At 59.1% G+C, this 21,426-nt stretch overlaps 1 pseudogene; it reads right to left on the bottom strand.

Moving 5' to 3' along the window:
* Positions 1 to 2,196: 2,196 nt before the first annotated feature.
* The window catches only part of LOC136570434 (serine/threonine-protein kinase pim-1-like), a 33,823-nt pseudogene continuing 14,593 nt past the window's right edge, over positions 2,197 to 21,426 (bottom strand).

Genomic DNA, 21,426 nt, shown 5'->3' with positions numbered 1-21,426 from the left:
ATCTTGCCCCCTGAATCCCCATTCTAGAAACCCCAAAAATCTATTTTTCACCCCATGATAAATTCATTTTCATTCTACTTAAAACTTTTATGGCTCACAATTCTTCATATAAGATTGGTAATCGTTTTATCCAAGGGCTAAATCAAAGGCACAGGGGTCTTGGGCTCTGTGCCAAGGTCTCTGAGCCCCCTGGACAGGGGCTCGAGTCCTCCAGGGCAGCCAGAGGAATTTCCTGGGTTCTGACAAGTAGCCCTGTTGCAGTCCCTGCATACAAGAGTTTACTGGATCACTTTGATGCCAGGGAGCACCAAGAACTTGAACCTTCCTGGAGTCCAGACCTGCCTGCCTATCACGGAGCAGAGGGAAAAGATGAAGAACCTGGGTGGTGGTTGAGCCAAATTGGCATTTTGCCATTTCTGATTTCCTCCCAGCCTTTTGCAGCAGGGCGACAACCCCATTGCTGCAAAGCACTTCCTTTTGCAAGGCACATGCAGACCTCACTGGAAGGGGCTCTTGAAGGAGCTGCTGCAGTTGGCAACAGGAGCTGTTGTTGAATTTTTCATGTTGCTTAACCCCCACTGCCAAATGCCATCAAGAGGCTGAGGAAGGACACAAAAAGATTACCCTGGAGAAAGGGAGGCCAAAAGCTTGGAAAAGGAGGAAAGAAACGCTCCAATGATGACAATGACAAAAAAACCCCAAACAAATTTATTTTGACAGCAAATGAACACCGGCCGCCCTCCAGCCCTCCCAGGCTGGCAGGCCGAGCGGTGCCGTTCCCATGGCATGAGGTGCTGGCAGCCTGCGGAGAGAAACCAGAGAGCCACGGTCAGTGGCAGCAGGCTCCCGTCCCCCTGTCCCGCCATGGCCTGTGCCCGGGCCAGGCTGCTGGCTCTGCTCAGAGCCCAAACCTCCCGACCCATTCTCTGTTTTTAGAGAAGGGCAGTGGGGCAGGCCACGTTCCACCTCCTCTGCTTAATCATGGCACAGCAACCTCCTCAGCAGCTGCAAGAGCGGGATGCCCGTGTGCCCGCTGCCGTCTGCCCGGAGCCCTTCTGCCAGCCGAGCTGTGGAGCCGGGTGCCCACCTCTGGAGAGCTGCTGCCAGGAGAGGAGCCGATCCCAAACCAGGTCCTCGTCCTTCTGGAAGGGGCTGTCCCCGCAGACCGTGGCCCCTGGGGCAGCGCTGGCACTGGACGCGCTCCACGGACGCTGCAGGCGCTTCCCCGTCCGGTCTGGGCACCAGGTGTAATCCTCCTGGGAAAACAAAAGAACAATTGCATGAAAGCCAATTCAAAACAAGACCTGGAAACAAGAAAAAGCACAAAACCTGTCACCGTTTCACAGGCCTGAGGAGGGTCTGACCACTCCATGTGAGAATTAAACCTGTCCAGGGGTGGGGAAAATCCCCACCTTTCCTGCCCGTAAACGCACCTCTTCCTCAAGGGCCTGCAGAGCAGACCAGCTGGGGCACGGCTTCAGAACCCGTCCCCCCCTCTGCCGCCCCCCATCCACGTGGATGGATGCTTTTGTCAGGTTGGCTGCCCTCGCCTCAGCCCGTGCCAGGCTGGCTGGCAGAAGCTGTCAGCAAGGCCAGGAGCCGGCTCCCCTTCCACAACATCCGTCCCCTGTCCCGCCAAAAAGCAGCTCGGCGGCCGGCAGAAAAATTAATATTCCCCAGCACCGCCGAGCAGGGAACCTCCGGCACGTGGCCAGGCCAAGCCCTGCCGTGCCTGGAAGCACCAGCATCCCCCCGCCCCTGCGCCGGCTGGGGACTCATCTTGATTTCATCGGAGTGCAGAGCGTGTCCTTCAGGCAGGGGCCGCAGACAAAACCAATTGGCTCTGCCCCGCCAGTGGCCAGCTCCAGGATGGTGTTCCCAGCTCCACGTCGTGCTCCAGAAGAACACGCCAGCTGTGCCTCGGCTTGCGGGGACATCACGATGCCATTGAGCTGCAGGGGGATGTTTCCTCTGTCCCAATCCGTGTCACCTTCACTGCACTGCGACCACTTCTCCAATAGGACGGGCAGTACGGAGCCGCTCCCTCCACAGCTCGCGGGGACCAGCGGAAGCAGCATCTCCTCGGCTGCGCTCTCTCCTCTGCGCCGCGGCCGCAGGGAAACGCTCCGGGGTTTTCTTCCAGTGCCACGAGACGCGTGCCGCTGCTGCTTGCTGGGCTCCTGGATCCTACTGTGCTCAGGGATGCATCTCTGCTGTCTCCTGGGCCAGGCAGGGCTCCTGCAGCCAAGAATGCTCAAAAAGGTCCTCCAAGCATGGCCTGTGTATGGGGTCCATGGATAAACACCACCTGATGAGGTGCTGGCACTCTGCGGAGAGAAACCAGAAGGCTCCTGTCCATGCTCTCCCACATTCCACAGTGCCCAGGCAACACCAGGAGTGCTCAGAGCTGCACCCAAAAGCTTCCTATTGATCCTCTCTTGCGGAGGACACCAGCACAGAGGCACAGGTGCCACCTCCTCCTGCCAAGCCCAGGAGATCCACCTCCTCACCAGCTACAAGAGCAGGATGCTTATGTGCCAGCTGCCCCTCCCAACCCCGTTCTTCCCCTCGTGCCTTGAAGGCACATCCCCACCTTGAGACACCCGGGGCGGGAAGACGAGCTGGCCCCGGACAATGTCCTCGTTGGTGCGGAAAGGAAGGTGCCCGCAGACCAGCTCATAGAGCAGGATGCCCAGGGACCAGATAGTGGCTGGCTGGCCATGGTAGCAGCCAAAGCGGATCCACTCCGGTGGGCTGTACTCCGGCGTTCCTATGGGACACGGGCGCAGCTCATCAGGCCCATGCTGCTCCCTCCTGCCATCCTTCCCTCCCTCCCAGCCAGCTCCCGTTCCACAACAGCCAGCCCCTGCCCTGCCAAAAAGCAACTTGGCTGCAGCTGGCTGAAGAAGGATTCCCCCTCTTTCCTTCCCCCCTCTTCCCCCTCTGCCAGCAAAGCGGGGAACTCAGCTGCCCGGCTGGGCCCCGGCTTGGGCTCACCTGACATCCGGGTGTAGAACGTGTCCTGGAGGATCGTGCCGCAGCCGAAGTTGATGAGCTTCGCCTCGCCCGTGGCCAGGTCGACGAGGACGTTCTCGGCCTTGATGTCGCGGTGCAGGACGCCGCGGCTGCTGCAGTGCTGCACGGCCTCCAGCACCTGTCGGAACAGCCCCCGCGCCACGGGCTCCGTCAGGAACCGCCACTTGTGTGCAGGAAGTACCAGGGGTCCTCACTGCGCTGCGGACGCTCCATGACCAGGGCGAAGCCCTTGGGCACGTCGAACCAGTCCAGGAGCCGCACGACGCCGTGGAGCCAGGCCACGACACCATCCACAGCAGCGCCAGCACCAGGGGCACAAGGGCGCCGTTGCGCTGCGGGGGGACCGCGATGCCGTCAGCGGGGCCGATGCTGCGCCGCGCCTCAGGCAGCCCCTGCCCGGCCCCGCGGCGGCTCGCCATGGCCCGGCCCGGGGCGCTGCGCGGCCCCCGCTCACTCCACGCTCGCTGCCCTCGCAGCGTTCCGGCTGCCACCCTGCCAGGCCTCGCCTCAGCCCCGCCCGGCCCGCCCCGCTGGCTCCTCCCTGCCGGCTCCTCCCGCTGGCCCCGCTCACTCACCAGCCGCGCCCACTCCGAGATGCGCTCCGGGACACTCGCTTGATGTCCACCTGCGAGCCAAGGTGAGCAGTGGGCTGAGCTCCTCGCCCACCGCCCGCTGCCCGCCGCCTGCCGCTGCCCTGCGAGCCGGCCCCGTCTCTTACCGGGGCGCCGTCGGCGAGCCGGGTCCCGGAGTAAACGCTGCCGCAGCCGCCACTGCCCAGCACCAGGCCCTGCCGGTAGAGCTGCTCCAGGGGAGGCTTCTCCGCCCGTGCGGGGGGCACCGCGCTGCTGCTCTTCTGCCCGGGGCACCCGCCCGCCCGGCGCGCTGCTGCTTGCCGAGCCGCCCCGGGCTGCGGCGGCTCGGGGCCGGCGGCCCAGCTGGCGAGCAGCGGAGCTCGGAGCGGGGAAGCTGCTGGCCACGCTCTCGGCCATGGGGCGGGAGCCGGGCGGCAGCGGAGCGGCTGCGGGCGGAACCGCGGATGGGGCTTTGTTCAGGGCCGGGGCCTCGGCCGGGGCTGGGCCAGAGCCCGCGCCAGGCCGAGCCAAAAGACCACGATGCTCCGCCAGCACCAGAGCAAGCAGCTCTTCCTGCGGCGCCACAGCCGGTACGGAGAGAGCCCAGCCCAGGCGGAACCACGGCGGGCCGGGCAGGGGCGGGGACGGGGCGGCCCTGCCAAGGGGCACCTTGCGGGACGCAGCATCAGCCAGGCTGGGAGAGGCAGAACATGGACGGCACAGCCCGGGATGGGACGGGACGGGAATACAGTGAGTGGGAGGGAGAAGGGGATGCGAAGCAAGGGAAAAGTCGAGCTGAAAACCGATCAAGAGAAGCGCTGCTGCTGCTGCTGCTGCTGCTGCTGCTGCTGCTGCTGCTGCTGCTGCTGCTGCTGCATCTGCTGCTGCTTCTGCTGCTGCTGCAGAGCCGCCGGAGCTCGCGGCCGTTCCTCCGTTGCCCCGCGAACCCAACGGAGGAGCCGCCACGCGCCCCAAGGAACGAAAGAGAGAAACAAACAAATCACACCCCAAAGTCATTCCTATTAGAGAAGTAACCAAAGAAAACAGTGTGGCAATAAAGAAGAGTGTTGGCTTGTGGCTTCTTTCTTCTTTGCGTGAGACAAAACATTTCATGGGTGTGATAAACGAGTTCACTGGATTTAAGGATCATACAATTATTATTTTTTTATTATTATAATTATGCAAGCAAGAATAAGCAAAGTCCAGCGCTGGGCAGCCGGGAGTCTCCGCTCCTCTAAGTTCGCACCGTTCCTATCCCCAAGGTTCGCCTTTTATTGCCTTCTTCTCCCGGGTTCAGGGATGATGTGGTCTGTCTTTTGCGCTTCCCCATTCAGTTGCTAGGGGGTCTTTTTCTGCCTTCTGGTGGTCGTGGGATGAAGGCTCCAAGTCCTCCTCTTTTAACCGCTGAGTGAACTTTTCCTTATAAGGCATACCTATACAGTGGAATTTTCAGAACACTATACGATTCCTGCAAGCCTAAGCAATTCTTGTGAGTTTAAGGATTGTTGTTACAGCCTTCTTCTGTGCCCTCTGGGTGAACTTTTCCTTATAAGGTATATCTTTACCATGGAATTCCCAAAGCACTATATGATTCCTGCAAGCCAAGCAACCATGTGTGGCTGCACATTTAAGAATCAAGCGGTTTTAGCTATTTAGTTATTGCTTTTATATTGTATAATTATTTAGCTATTGATTTAATTAATGAACAAACGTACTGCTCCTTATTACATTCAATTTGTGTTGAATTGGGGCTGGGTTGGGAATTGTTGTTTTGGGGAGAGTTGATGGGTGTTTGTTGTGGGTCCTGGGGAGGGGAAGTCCAGGGTTTGGTGGGGGTGATAGTTGAAGGGAGGCGGGAGGTGATTGGACAGGGGACTTGAGCAATCATTCGACACCCAGAGAAAATGATTGGTCCAGAATGAATATTGATAAGGATCAACGAGAACACCGGAAAACAACCAGTCAACATGCGGATCCAAACCCCACCAATCCTGGACCCGAGAGGGGTTATAAAATGAGGGTTTGGTTGTGTTGGGGTTCCTCTCCTTCTGAGGGAGGTACTATATGGGGGGGAACCCAGTGTGTTTGGGACATGTTGTTATCTTTGGGTTGTTGCGTGGGAGTTTGGGCTTATCTCAAACTCCCTGTCCTCTGTAGTTTGTTTTGATAAATGAGAGCCTATTTCCTTCTCAAAATCAGGCCTCATTCGAATTCACAACAGCATGGTTTTTCACCAGCACTGAGTGGGTTCTTCCTTGTCATGGTTGGGCCTTGCCAGGGTTTCTACTGCCCTCTTCCATCACCAGTGGCTTCTTTCCCAACCCCAAGTCTGTACACAAGTCCCAGGTGCTGGCGAGAGGGCAGTGGTCACCCCGTGTGCCACTGGGGCAGCCCCCGCATGCCCAGGGATGCTGGGGCCAGGCTCTGGGAGCAGCAGCATCCCCCTGCTGAACTCCATCTCTATTCCATAGGAACACGGTCATACAGCCCCCCAGAATGGACCCACTTTGGCTGGTACTATGGCAAGCCAGCTACCATCTGGTCCCTGGGCATCCTGCTGCACCAGATGGTCTGCGGGGAGCACCCTTTCAGGAGGGGCCAGAACATCAGCTGGGACCATCAGCTCTCGCTGCCACAAGGGCTCTCTCAAGGTGGATCCTCATCTCTGGGCACAGGGGGAATCCCAGTGCTGGGAGACAGCAGCGGGCTCGTGGCCATCCCGCTCTGGCAGCTGCTGAGGAGGTGGCACATGTCCTGCTCTCCTGCTCTCCTCCAAAACAGGGAATTGATGGGAAAGTTTAGGCCCAGCTCTGAGCACATCCAGCAAGGCTGGGCATGGGAATAGTGGGGCAAAGCCAACAGGAGCCTTCTCAACTGCCCGGCGGTTTCTGGTTTCTGTGCCCAGAGTGCCAAGATCTGATCTTGTGTTTATCCACGCTGGACGTGGAAAGGCCCTCATTGGAAGAGCTGCTCTGTCATCCTGGGATGCAGGATATTCATCTGCCCTAGAAGAAGGGAGAGAGCCACAGGCACACTTTGATGCAGGGCCCTGGTAAGTTACAGCCCCACACATGCCTTGGCAATCAGAAGCAAAGGAACCCAGACTTTTTTGTGCTGCCCGTGTCACTGCCCAGGGCTCATCAGATGGGCACACACAGCCCTTGTGCTGGAGCTGAGCTGCTCTGCCCAGCACTGGTGGCTGCCATCTGAGCTGGTTTTGCTTGTCCTGGTTCCCTGACAGCTGGGGCCCTGGGCAGAACCCTGAGAGCCTGGTCTCAGCCCAGGGAAGGAGAAGGAGCCCCTGGAGAAGCTGTACCAGGTGGGGCTGCTGCTGCTGGAGACAGCGAGGACGACACCAAGGATGACAACCTCTTCCTGGACCTGGCCACTGACCAGCTGAAGATGATGGACTTGGATTCTGGCACCTTCTTCAAAACCAGGCTCCACAGGAAATTCGCAGATGAGTCCACACACAGGGGGATGCTTCCCAATTTGGGCATTGCACAGCCTGGCCAGGAACCAAAGGTTCCCCCTTTGCTGGGGCGGGTGCAGCTGATCCTTCAGCCGCTGCCCAGCTGCTTTTGGCAGGGCTGGGGCATGGGCTGGGGTGGGTACAAAATGGGAGTGGGCTCCTGGCCCTGCCAACAGCACCCAGCACCCACCGTGCCCCGGGCTGGGGCTGGGGCTGGGGCAGCCAGCCCAACACAAACAAAGCCCCATGGTGGGAGCAGAGGTGGGACTCCAGAAGCTGTGCAGGGGCTGCTTTGCTGTGCAGGCAAGGAAGGGCTTGGGCTGCTCCACTGCCCTTGTTTGCTTTGGGGTCACTGTTATTGTGGGGGGCAGTGCAGGGGGAAGGGAGAAAGCCTGGGCTTCCCTCACCCGTGGGTGGGTTTTTCCCTGGCATGCAGGGATTGGGCCTTCCTCAAGCCCCTGGTAGAGATAAGATTTTTTACCTTTTTTCTTTTTTGCCCCATTGTCTGTAATCTATTTTCAATAATTTGATGTTTCTTTTTCTAGAGGAAGCATTCAAGGGGGGGATGGCATGAGGTGGGTCCCCGTCTGCTTGGCAGGGTGGGATCAGAGCTTTTGGGAGATGGCAGCGAGCACAGGAGCATCCTGCTCTGGGCAGCTGCTGAGGGCTGGATGTGCCCTGGCTGCCTGCAGGCTGGGCACATGTCCTGCCCTCCTGCTCTGTGCCAAAGGCCGCAGGGATGGGCAGCTCTGGGCACCGCTCTGAGCACAGCCAGCATGGCCTGGGCACCACGGGTGGCTGGGACAAGGGCACAGGAGCCTTCAGCTGACGGGCGGTTTCTGCTTTCTCTCCTTGCAGCCAGGCTCTGCGGGTGCTGAGGCTGCTCTGGGCTCTGCCAGGGCTCTGCTGGAGCTCAGCACCGGGCCGGAATCAGCCAAAGAAGAAATGGTGTGACCTGCAGCACAGACTTGCTTGAGCATTTTGGCAGCACAGCCCAAGTTTGCAGAGTGTACAGCTCCAAGGGAAAACATGACACCCCCCAGAAAATAAACTTGTTCAGTAACTTCTGAAATGAAATCAATCTGGGATGACCCCAAATGACATTTTTTAGCTTGCTCAAGTTGTAGCTCAGCCCTTCTCTGAACTGTTCTCTCCCCCACCTGCCTTTTACTTCCCAACTGCTCCCTCTTTTCCCCCAGTGAGTTCCCAGCCCATTGCAGTCTCCATCACACTGTTGCCTTCCTTGGTGCCCCTCACCATGAGGAAGGCAGAGCCCCAGGTTTAGGGACTCATCCTGTCACTGCCTGAGGAGCAGCAATGTCTCAGAGGTCCGGTGGGATTTTAGCGTCATTCAGAGCTGCTCTCCAGCCCTCAGCTCTCCTCACTGCTGAGCTCCCTCTCCCTTTTCCTTGTCCTTGCAGCAGGATGAGCTCTGTGCATCCCCTTGAGCCTCCCCACTCTTCCCAGCCCACGCACCCACCTCAGTTAGGCTGAAGCTGAAGCTTCTCTGTCTCCTGTGGCACACCAGCCCAGTGCAATGTGCGGGGAGCCCCAGCCCCAGAGCACAGCACACAACAGTGCAGTCTGGGCTGCAGCAGCTGCCCTGCAGCCCTGGCTTGGCTGTTTGTGGCAAGGGAATGCTCCCTGTGTCCAGCTGTCCCTGCAGCATGGCCCCAGGGCAGAGCCCAGCCGGGCTCCCACTGCAGCCCCTGGAGCTTGGGGCAGACAGTGCTCCCAGAGCTGAGGTTCCTGGGGAGCACCCGGAGCTGTGCCTTGCACTCTGTTGCCGTGTGTCACAGTGCAGGCTGGCTCGGGCTGTGTGAATGTACCAGGCCTGGTTTGACTGCCAGGGGCCTCGCCCAGTCACATCTCACCCAGGGCTGCAGCATTTCACTGGCCAGATTCTGACAGGGCATAGAGATCAGAGCAATGAAATTATCCAGACTGGGTTTCTCAAAGGCCCTTTAGAAGGAAGGGCTTGAGAATAAACGCTCTCTGTTTGCCACATGAACATCGGGGTGAGTGCTCTCTCTGTCTCCAACCCACTCCCCCTCCAGCCCACGTGACAGCCACCCACTCCTTCACACAGCCCCCTCGTGCCTTCCCACTGCCGTGTCCTGTCAGGGCTTCCCAGCCCCTCATCCCTTCATGGCCCCGTCCCTCAGGGGCTGCCCCAACCCGGCCAAGCTGCCCGGCAGCAGCGCCGCAGCCCCACAGCAGCTCCAGAGGAGCCCCATCCAGAGGCACCCGGGAGCCCTCAGCAATGCAGCCAGCAGCACGCGGGCAGGAGGACACAGAGGGCGCTTCCTGCCTGGCACAGGGCTTGTGGCCATCTCCAGGCACCGCTCTCACAGCGATCCCCGCAGCTCCGGGCCCCGCCCAGCCGCTCTGTCACCAGCACAAAAGCTTCCACAGAACCATCAAAGGCCAAGGGGCTTCTGGCCATTTTCCCTGCTACACTGCACGCCTGGGCAGCTGGCCCAGCCCAGGCACCCTTGTCCCCCTCATCACCTAAGCCCTGCAGAGCCTGGGTAGCAAAAGAAAGCTCCTGGGAGTCTGTGTATTCTAACAAACTCTATATTGATATACTAAAGAACAACCAAAAAGAAGAAAAGAACAATCTGAAAGGAATGGAAAATTCCCCCTGGCTCAGGTGGTCCCAGCAGACAGAGCCTCTGGGATCAGCTCTCTGCAGAGCTGCAGCAGCGCAGCCAGCCGAGCACCGAGAGACCAGGCGGAGTGCTCCATGCCCTGCGGAGCTGATCTTGCAGCCTCTGGAAGACGGAATATGGCTCACTCTGCAGAGCCTGGAGGACATCCAATGTTGCAAGTGCCACGTCTGACACGGCACTGCTGGTGTCCTCTTTCAGGTGTTGAAGGGCTGAAAGAGAGAGGGACAGAGCCATGGTCAGATGCCGCATCTGCGGGGAGCCGAGGAGAGCGCCCTGGCAGGGCCATGGCAGCCGGCTCTAGCCATGGCCAGGAGGGAGCAGGGACCAAGGGGACCAGCCCGAAGCTGCTGGCCACGAATGCCCCGGGTGGCCCTGAAATCTCTGTGTGCTCTGCCCACGCCGGCCCTGGTGCGCACAGGGAGCAGAGCCCTCGGCAGCCGGGGCAGGGCTTGCAGCTCCCCCGGCAGCCCCTGCTGGCCTCACTCACCATTGCAGATGAGCCGGAGCTCTTCCTTCTTCCCCCTCAGGTGCCGCGCGGCCATCCCTGTGAACACAGAGCCTGTGAGGGCGCCAGCGGCACAGCTCCCTGCCAGTGGCGCTGCCGGCGCTGTGGCCACACAGGCTGCTGGCCCGGCAGGGCTCAGCACGGCCCTTGGCGCACGCTGCCGCCCCAGGGCACGGCTGCCAGAGGGCAGCAGCAGCAACGCCCAGGCCAGCCGGGGCTCCACAGCGCCGGGCCCGGCTGGCGCTGCCGGGGCAGCAGGCGGGGCTGGGGCAGAGCTGCGGCGGGCCAGGCCCGGGAGGGAGCCCGGGCTCGTGGCTCACCCGTGAACCTGATGGCCGCCGCTCGCAGGGACTCCTGTGGGCTCTGCAGGTAGCGCAGGGCTCGGCGCAGGTGTTTGGCCGCTCTGCTGCTGTCCTCTGCCAGCTGGAGAGAGCGGCAGGAGGGAAGGCTTGGTGCGGGCTCAGCCCCTGGGCCGGGCGCTGCCTGCACCGCCCTCAGGGGGCTTCTCTGGGCTGAGGCTGGGACTTCCAGGCCCTCCTTACCAGGCACTCACTCAACTTCCACAGATTCTGGCTCTTCAGCAGTCTTTCAAGATCCTTCCTCTTAAGGAACTTGGCCACACAAAGCAGCATTTTCCCAGAAGCCTGGAGAGCAGCAGAGACGCGGAGATGGCCCCACAGCCCAGGGCGCAGGACCCACGTCCCTGTGCCAAGGCCTGCAGGAGGCTGCAGCCCGGCTGGCGCCAGGCAAGGAGGCAGCCGAGCCCCCTGCCAGGGGGACAGCAGCAGCCCACGAGTCCTCACCTGTGCCACAAGCCGATTGTCATCATGGCAGTGGAAAAGAGGGGCAGCAGGCTCTGGCCCAGGAGTGTCTTCAGGGCCTTTTTTTCCCTTTCCTGTGGAAGAGTCACCAACGTTCGGAAGAGCAGGATGGAGATCAGCTGAACTTGCCAATTGTTCTGTATGGAAGCAAGAAAAAAAGACCTCAGCATTGCGGCTGCACGGGGCTCAGCTTGGCGCAGGCCTGCAAATGCACAGGACACAGTGTGCGGGCAGCAGCCAGTGGCCGTGGCTGGGGGCAGTGAGCCTTACGTGGTCAAAGAGTGGCAGGAGCGCCTCAAGCAGCTGCAGTGTGATGGGGCCGGGCATCAGTGTGTCCTTGTCCAAGATGATAAAGCTGAGTAGCATGACTGTCATGAAAACTATCTCTCCATCTGCATCCCACAGGAAATGCACAAGACTTTCAGTCAGGCTCCACATTTTTCTGGTCTGTGCGGAGCACAAGTTTGTGAAATGCCATCCTGCTGCCGCAGGGCCCAGAGGCCAAAGGCCTGTCCCGAAGCACGCGGGCAGCTGAACTGGGAGGCAGGAGAGCTGGGAGCAGCTGCCCCAGCGCCCAAAGCCCTGCCAAGCCCAAGCGACTGCATTCCCCAGCTCAGCCTCAGCCGCTGCCCCTTTCTCACCATGAAGGGCTCCTCAATGAGCTCGAGAAGGGCCCTGAGCGCCAGGCAACGCCTCTCTCTGCACTCGCTCTGCAGCTGCCTTGACAAGATTGGCAGGACTCTGTTAGCACCCGTTGACTCAAGTCCAGGAACTGGAGGACCTGAAAGGCACAGGGCAGTGAGAGGGGAGCTGGCCGGCAGCAGCCCGGAGCCGCACAGGCCTGGGCCCGGGCAGCAGCACAGGGCGCGGGCACCGTCCCAGGCAGCTGCGGCCCCCAGACGGCAGAGAGCTGGCAGGCAGCTCAGCCAGGCAGCGCTGGCCATCAGGCTCACCTCCACAAGGAAGGCCAGGCCGGGCAGCTCCCAGCGTGGCTCCTGTGTGCTGAGCAGCCGCAGCAGGTAGCGAGCGATGCGGGAGCACAAGGGGATGGAGACACAGCACATCTCCCTGGCAGGAGAAAAAGGAGCCAAGCCTGTGGGCCAGGGGGACAAAGCTCTGCCAGGACTGACAGCCAGAGCTCTGCTCTTTCCCCAGCATCCTGCAAGGGGCTCTGGGCTATTTAGGAGGCAGCTCCTGCTGGGCACCCTCCTCTGCCAGACTTTTCCAGTCTGCTTGGCCATCCCTCGGTGACAAGGCCCTCTGGCCCATGACTCGGGGACTGTGTGGAGCTCCCTGGGCCCGGAGCACAAATGTCAGAGGCTGTGGGGAGAAGGGGCTCTCACCTGGCCAGCAGAGCCACGGCATAGTGGTGGGTGTCAGCACACAACAGCGTGTCCCAGCCATGTTTGCGTTCAATTGCCACCACCACATCCTCGTGCTGCATGCAGCAGAGCAGGGACTTCAGGGTCCGCACTGCAAACCTGCGTGCACAGCAAAGGCCAGGTGACGCTGGGAGTGCTGGCTCCTGGCCAGGGACACAGCAGGGACAGGAGGAGTGGGATGGAGCACCTGTTGGGGCTGGTGGCAAGGCCGTATTCCTCCTGGCATCCCTTCCACAAGGCATCGACCTCCTCTGGCATATCCAGAGTGCTGAAGAACACTTGGGAGAGCAGATGCACAAAGAGGCGGGGGAAATAGACCGTCACCATATGTGGGACACAGGGCACCTGGAGGATCTTCCACATCACCACGGTTGCCTGCAAAGGACAAAGCCCCCCGAGACAGCGCTCAGTGCCCACGTGTCCGTGTGGCAGGGCCCGAGCTTGGCAGGGAGAGGCCCGGGGAGACCTTGGCAGGGGGAGCACGGGGCCTGCTGGACCTGGAGCTGCCCCTGGGCCGGGTTTCAGCCCAGCGCCTGCGGCAGGGAGATGCAGTGGGGGAAGGGGGATGGAGAGCTGCTGGAGAGGCAGCCTTGGGGCCAGCAAAGGCCAGTTAGAGAAACTCACAGCCAGGACAAAGACACCCGTTCTGTCCCCGTCGGAGGTGCACATGCTGTGCTTGGGCCAGCTGCCCAGCACGTGCAGGAGGATCAGCAGCGCCGGCTCTGCAGTCCTGGGCGAGCACATGATGCTCTTCCACATGGTGAAAGCAGCTCTGTGGGGTTAGAGCTCTGTCTCAGGGGGGTCTCAGACACAGCACGGGGGCCTGGGCAGCAGTGGGGAGCTGAGCTGGCTGCCAGCTCTGCCTCTGCCCACTGCCACTGGCCAGCAGCACCCAGGCAGCCCAGGCCTGTGGGGACAGGCCCCTGAGGGGCAGCGAGGGAGCATGGCAGCAGGCTCGAGGCCTGACGTGCCAGGGCTTGCAAAGGGAGCAGCCAGAGGGCCCTGGAACTCTCTGTTGCTCGGACACCTGGGCCAGGCTGTACAGGCTGATGGGCTGGGGAGCCCTGAGCCCTCTGGGCAGGTGGGCCCCATACCTGTCACAGGACGGGGCCACACGCAGGAGCGTCACGACTACGTCAGCGGGCTGTGCTTCCGTCAGATCCCGCAGGCTCCTGTTCAGCCTGTGCTCAGCAAACTGATTGGCCAAGAGCCACTGGTGGATGTACCTGACCAGGGCAGGCACCTGGAGAAGGCACGGAGACACTTGGAAAGCGGCCAGAGGGAGGAATGTGCCCAGCCTCTCCAGACAAGTGCTTCCCTTGCCACCACGCTGCCATGGCCTCCAAGAGTTCCAGTGAGCAGCAGGCATGGCTTGGGAGAGCAAGCAATTCCTGGGAGGATCAAAGCCTGGCCACAGGCTGCTTACTTGCTTTGGGTTGGAAAAGCCCTCCTCTACCAGCATATCCAGCAGAGCAGCACTGGTCTTGGTTTTGAGGATGTGCGAATAGGCTCCGAGCCCAGTGCCCATGGGGCTGGACTCTTCCGCCCGGATTTTCTTGATGAATTTGCAAAGCAGCTGTAGGAGAAGGGCAAGAAGCCAGGGATGTTGCAGGGAATGCTGCAAGCGTGGTGCCAGCACGCCCAGCCCAGGTGGGGATGGCTGCAGGTACCTGCGCTGTTCTGCGGAAGAGGCCACGGGCGGGCTCCTGCTCTTGTGTGCACTCCAGGGCTGCACCTGGCAAAGAGCGAGCACAGCCAGAGCTGAGGGGCTGCGGGAGAGGCCGGAGAACACGGCCCAGCCCTGCGCTCCCCAGGCAGGGAGAGCCCCGGGATGCCCCGGGGGATGGAGCATGGCCCTTGCGGCGTGTCTGCCCGGCCCCTTTTCTGTCCTGTCCATGGGCATGGCCCAGGGGATGGGATGGGATGGGATGGGATGGGATGGGATGGGATGGGATGGGATGGGATGGAATGCAAAGGTGCCAAGCTGGCTGCAGGCACCAAGCCTGTGGCCCAGCTCTGGCACTCACCCTCCTGCGGCAGCTCAAACGGCACCACCTCTTTGGTTTCCCATGCTGGGACAGCTGCAGGGCCTTCTTCCTCCTCTTCCCCCCAGGCCACCTTGGGCGCTCTCAGGGCTCTCTGCTCCATGTTAGTGGCTGGATTTGTGGCTACTTGCAGGAGAGATGCCTGGAAAAAGCTCCGAGTCAGCAAGTCCTGCAGTTGTGCCTGGAAGGCACCTTTAAGACAGAAGCCTGGGGAAGGCTACAGGACAGCAAGTCCTGCACTCTGGTCTCCAGGGCTCCTGCCACAAGGACAGGAGATTCCTGTCAAGGATTGTGGTGGGGCCTCGAGGGCACTGGTGGCAGGGATGGGAGATGCCTCTGGGGCACCAAGTGCCACGCTCTGCCCTTGAGAGCAGCTGCAGAAGAGAAGCCTCGGCAAGGCCACGGGTCACCAAGTCCCGTGGTCTGGCGTCGAGCTCAGCTGCAGGAATAACGCCTGGGAAAGGCTGTGGGTCAGACAGGAACGAGTGCGCAGTGTGGGGGCTCCTCACGGCACCGCTCTGTCCCGTTCTGCCCCGTTGCCTGTTCCCAGCAGCCGGGCAAGCTTCTATTTCCCACGTGTCACAAAGGGGCCTTGGACACCGGGTTCCGTTCCATGGCATGGTGACCGTGCTGCAGCGTGCCAGCCAGGGCCCTTGCACACACTGCCTTCTGCCCTGGGGCCACCCCCAGCCCAGCCCAAGTGGCCCAGCTTGGAAGGAATCCCTGGCCCCAGGTGTCTAAGACAGCCCAACAGGGTCTTTAGCAAGGGCTCAGAGCATCAGCAAACGCTGCCCAGCTCTGCGGGCTTAGGGCAGCAGAAGGAGCCCCAGGGCTGCCAATGCAGCCGCGCTAGGAAGGGCACAGGACCTTCCACAGAAGCTGGCACGGCCTCCTTGGGACACGTCCCAGCTGGTGGCCATCCTAAACCCACGGGTGTGACACGGACAGGGAACGTGTGGGCCAGGGCACGAATGCTGCTCTGACCCCTGGGGCCCGGGCAGCGCTGACATCAGCAGCTGTGGCAGAGTCCCTGCCCAAGCAGAGCTGCCACCCCCCGAGCCCTGGCAGCGCTGGTGCCCATCTCCTGCCCCAGAGACCTGTGCCCCCGGGGGGCTTCTGTGCCACAGGGAGCCAAAGCCCACCTGCATTGGGGGCTGGGCTCCTTCCTGCAGGGGCTGTTGGCAGCAGCACCTGGAGCAACTGCTGGCAGCACTTGGTCTCTTACTCCATGCTGAAATTATTTTCTCATTGAAGTCATTTCCTTCAGCACAGAAACACCTTAGTGGCAAAGGCACAGAAGAACCTGGCATTTAAGAATCCTCAGTTCAGGAAATCTTTACTTCCCATTGCCCAACTCAAGTAGTTCTAAAAAGTTGCAAACTTCCGAAATTCATTGGGATGGCCTGAGAAGATGAAGAGTTGGAATTTTGCTTCCCTTCTCAAAGCAGCAACTCATTTGCCTTAGCATCATCCACTGAGAGTTACTTCACAGAACATAACACTACACAGAGGCAAACAAAAGGCCATTCTTTGGTTTGCAAACAGTTTCCTATGAAGGGATGATAATATCCTAATTCTCTTAAGGAATAAAAGCTCTCAAGAAATTACAGTCCACTCAGTGTTACAAAAGTAGACCAAGCAAATGAGTAGATGGCAAAAGGGCTAATCCTCTCCCTGGTACAGATATCTAAGTGGCCAGTAAAGTACAGCTCTCCCCTCTTGTTCCCTGCAGGAGAATCAGGACCATGAAGAGTAAAAGTCACAGATATTCTTTCTGCCCTCTGTAACCAAAGCTGTGCCAAAGCACAGATGCTGCCTTCAGACTGACTCAAATTCCAGCCTAGACCTCTCACCTTCCAGACAACGCCTCCCCCAACACCCACCAACACCAACCCCCCAAACTCCCACACAGAAGCCCTCAACACCCCACCAGGACCCCCAGCTGTCCCTGTCCCTCCGCAGAGCTTTCCCAGCCTCCAGCAGACGCCCTGGCTCCCTGCACGTGCCGTGGGCTGGCACTCAGGAGGATCTGCTCCAAGGCCTTCCCCGGTGGCAGCTCAGGCTGCCAGGCCTGTGGTTCCTGGATCACCCTTCCCACCGAGCCTTCCTGGGCACGGCTGTTCCATGGGCACCTCTGCGCTCAGCTCGCACTGCTCCACTCAGCCAGGGCTGCTGGGAAAGGATCCAGAGCAGCCTGGCCAGCTCTTTCTCCAGCTCCCTCTTTACTCTCCGGGGAGGCAGAACATCCCACAGCAAAGCAACTGGTGACACAAGGAGCAGGGGGCCTCAGGTGCCTTTGGCAATGGAACAAGACCTTGGTTTGACATAAGTAAGCACAAGCAAGTCACATTAGTAAACAAGTGCTTAGCACAGACAGAAATAAGTCCTTAGCACCAGCTAGCATAAGAAAAACCTGGCAGGCCTAACTTGACAAGAGAGTGACTTGACAAAAGCTTTAGACATAGTCTGCCAGAAGAACTAAGGGCAAGTGGGGAATCAGCCCAGTGCAGGGAAGCCATGAGGAAGACTATGTGCTGCTTTAGGGCATCAAGAGCGCTCCTGGCCAGTGCCTGGACATCAGCTTCAAGTCTAGGAATCTGACACAATGTACTTCTAACCCCTTGCCTATCGAATCATCTCAGCAGTTTAAAAATGGATGGTATTTTTGATACAATTCCTACATCAACCCGCTGAAATTTATACGTGGCAGAGAAACATTTTAGTGGGGTGCAGACACCTGTCCTCCTGCCAAGTCAATAAAAGTGCTTTTGGCAGACAATGCATTTGTCTGCTGATTTCTTTGAATGAGGAAGAGCCCTCAGGACTGCTATATCCCGAGGGAGCACCCTTGGCCTTGACCTTTAGGCACCTGCACAAGCTTAAAATCAGCTGCCTCAGCTTCCAGGACCTCTCTTAGCCAGCATCCTGACGTGGGTGCAGGGCTGCTGTGAGGCACTGCTGGGACCCAGCAGGACAGGAACGGCTGTCTCATGTCCACGTAGCACCCCTGACACAGCCAGGGCCATCCCAAAACCAGACAAACGCTCACGTGTCAGCAGAGGGGAGCAAGGAGCACTGGGCTACTCTCAGGAATCTCAGCTGGGCTCGCTCCACAACACGCCCCCATTTGGAGGCCTGCTGATGCCCAGCTGCCAGAAATGCCCACCTTGCTCTCTCCAAGATGCACAGGGAGAGCCAATGAGCAGGATGCCTTGGGAGGCAAACCTTCCAAGCCTTTTCTGAGGCCAGGGACACACCAAGATCAGCCAAGGCTCTCCACGCTGCCTGGCCCACACAGCCCAGCTCTGTGCCAGCCCTGGGCCACAGCAGCTTCCACCAAGCAGGAGGCAAATGCACATTGCCAAGAGTTGAAACACAGCAGACAGGGAAGATGTGAAAAGTGTGTGCATAAAGGCCTTTTAATTCACAGCTCTCAAAGAGAGCTTTGGGGCTCATGGCTGGACAGAGATGCTCCTGCTCACACCTCTGTCCAAAGGGAGGAACACACCCTGCTGCAGGTGCTTGGGTTGGTCTCTGCAGGTCCAGGCAGATGCCAAACCTGCTCTTCACAGCCTTCTCCCTTGCCCTGCGCCTCTGCCAAGTGCAAGGGGCCTCAAGGACTGAAAGGAGCACAGAGAGCCAAAGGGGGACACTTGCACCTACCTCACTGGGAGCTCCCTGGGAAGCACTTTCCTTGAGAAGCAAGCCCCTTTCCTCCAAAGGCATTTCCCCAAATGTGTAGCTTTCCTGGGGAACACCAACACACTCTTTAGAAAAGCTGGCAAGGCTGAATGACTCCAGGTCCTTTCAGGACAGGCACTCCAGCTCTAGCTCGTATTCCCCCAAGTGTGTGTCCAGGGGGAGGTTCAGATGTGCAGCCCCAGGCCCTCTACAAACACAAGCTGCCCGCTGCCTCTTCACCTGCCTCAGCTCCTGCCTGCGCTCACAGCAGCAAAACCAGGCTGTTCACAGCCAGAGCCCAGAGCCCTGTCCCTGCAGGACGCTCTTGCCAGCACCTTCCAGGACTCTGCTGTGCACACAGCGCTTTTCATGCCCGCTCTCAACAGGCTTTGGAACACAGAGCACAACCTGGCTGGCTCTGCCACCAGCACACCCCAAACACAGGCAGAGGAAGAAGCAGCAGGGGCTGTTTTGCAGCCATGCCCAAGAGAAACTGGAAGGGTGCCCTCCCTCTGGTCTCACTTGGTTGGCTTTCTGACTGGGTCTGAGCCTGCAGCTGCCATTCCTTGGTTGTGGGGACCAGAACCACACCCGGGATCCCGGCACTGTCTGACAGCGCTCCGGGCACTGGCACGGTCACGCGTCCGAGTCTCGGGCACCGTGCTGCTGTTTCATTTGCTCTTAGGCACACCCAAAGCTCTCTGTTAAGCCCAGATGATCTCTGCTTCTGCCCTCTTCCTGATCCAGGGCAGGGATGGAGCACTGCCGTGGTTTCTGGAAGCTGTTCCTGAAACCTTCCAGCATTCCAAGCTCCTTTACCCTCCATGGATGCTTGCCTTGGAATCCCTCACAGCTGGGTTCAGAGCATCCTCAGGTTGGTTTTTCCAATGTCCAGGGGCTCCAGGGTGCTCAGCAACATCTCTACCTCCACAGTGTTGTGGAACTGGACCTTCAGCACAGGGACCTTTCCAGCCTCATCTGCCCTCGTTCCTCTGTGTCTGTGCACAAAACACGGCGTGGAGGAGAACGGCAGGAGGGGCCTGAGTGTCCCGGGGCCCTGGATCTGCATCGCTCCAGCTCCACAGAGATGCAGGTAAAGCGAAGAAGCTAAACTGTTTATTAATGCAAGGCAAAGCAAAGGGATGAGCTGGAAGGGAGAAAGGGGATGTGCAGGTGTGGAAGGGCTCTGCAGCCACGGGATGGAGGTTCTCTGGCTGGCACACCCTTGGTGGCCGAGGGCACACTCGAGAGTGGCCGCCCCCTGATCTCTGCCGAGACCGTCCAGGGTGGCGGTAATCGCTACGGCGTGGGTGACACAGCAGGAGCACGGCACGAGAAATCAGAGGCAAAGGAAACAAGGAAGAATCACTTGTCTGAGTTTCCAAGGAAGGTTTACTCCCAAAAGGAGTCAGGTGCAAGTCACAAAGCAAATGGGTCCGACTAGCATTTTTAAAGAGGGGATCATGCAAGGGGTGGATACAACTCTCACCCAATGAGGGGATCTTAGGGGAGGAACAGATCACTCAGCAACTCCAATAAGGATCATTCAGGGGAGGGAAGAAGCCTCACAAAGCAATCAACCATCGAGACATTGCTGACACAGAACATTTGAGAATACAAGGGGAGTGACTACAGAGACTGACAAGAGTAAGGGGTAGCACAACTGAGATTGACAAGGGCTTCTAAGGGAATGAGGGGAGGAGCAGGGAGACTGACACACTGATGGGCAGACAAGTGGCAGAAAACTTTGTGGTGAACAACTTAGGACTGAACCATTAGGGGGAACAAAATGGGGTACATGGGAGAAACCATTATAACTGACTAACACAGGAAATCTATCTTTTGAATTAAAACAACTGTAAAACACCAACTATCACAGGCAGGGTCTGAGGGCTGGAGAGAGGGAGCTGTCAACAGGGAGGGAGAAGGCAGGAGCTATGGGAGCTTCCCCAGGCTCAGCTGTGCCAATCATCAGCTGTGCCTGCAGCTCCAGCTGGTCTCCTCTGGTCTCCAGGTGGTCTCACCTTCCAAGGGATCTGGAGGTCCTCAAGAGACACTTGTTCTTCTGAGCCAGCAGATGGAAGTTGTTCTGCAGCTCTTCCCTCGAACATCACCTGAACAAATGTGCTTATGTGGGAGGGGCTGTTGTCTTCACTCAGGGCTTGAAGGGCTGGAAGAGAGAGGAACAGAGCCATGGTCAGAACCCGGATCTGCAGGAATCCATGGAGACCTTTCTGCCAGGGCCATCCCACCCAGCTCTTGCCATGGCCACAAGAGAGGAGGGGCCAAGGGGATCAGCTGCAAGGTGCTGGCCATGAATCCCCTCACCCATGTCCCTGGAATCTCTGTGTGCTCTGCCCACGCCACCCCTGGTCCACACAAGGAGCGAAGCCACCGCAGCCGGGGCAGGGATTGCAGCTCCCTGCCCAGGAACTGCAGCTCTCCTGGCCAGCCCCCGCTGACAGCCCACTGCCCTCATCAGCCTCACAGAGGGCCTGGAGCTCTTCCTTCTGCCCCATCAGGAGCACCCCGGCCATCCCTGGAACACAGGCTAACCATAACTAAGGCTGCTGTGGCTGTTATCCAGTTTGCTTTATGGCTTAAATGAGGTGAGGAATTCATGGATCTTTAACTTCTGCTGGAAGGCAGGCACATGGATTCAGAGCTATCACACACTAACTGTATGTTTTTGGGGTTACTTTAATAATGGTACCCACTGTAAGGAGATTACATCAGAGGAAATTTTCTCCCAACCCTTCACCCAGCTCTTTGGGTCTGCCTCACCAGTTTTCAAAGGGCTCAGATCCACTCTAAATGCTAATGATATCATACAGTGGTTGGTGTTGCTGATTGGCCTGTTCTATTTAGCATTCAGAGATAAGGGAAGATTAACCTGGATAACCACCCTGGCACCAGCCCCAGAGACAAGGGATGCTGCAGCCCCAGAGCCTGACCCTGCCCCACAGCCCAGCTCAGAAATGAACCACCCAGACTGGGTGGGGGCTCTGGTGAAGGAGATGGGCCAGATGCTGAAGGAGCACATTTCCCCAGCTGGTGAGAAACCCTCCCCCTGCCCCAAAGAGGGAGAGTCTGATGGTGCAGCAGTGAACCCACAGATGTTACAACCATCCAGGTTCCAGCTGAACTGCAAGGGCAGTCACAGCCAGCAGCAGTCGCCCCTGTGGAAACAAGGAGGTCTAAGATGAAATCAGATCACCCTAGAAAAGGCTAAGAATGGAG

This window comes from Molothrus aeneus, unplaced genomic scaffold, assembly GCF_037042795.1.
Source record: "Molothrus aeneus isolate 106 unplaced genomic scaffold, BPBGC_Maene_1.0 scaffold_34, whole genome shotgun sequence".
NCBI lineage: Eukaryota > Metazoa > Chordata > Aves > Passeriformes > Icteridae > Molothrus > Molothrus aeneus.
The sequence above is the reverse complement of the archived record's forward strand: the minus strand, read 5'-3'. Positions and strand labels throughout refer to the sequence as shown.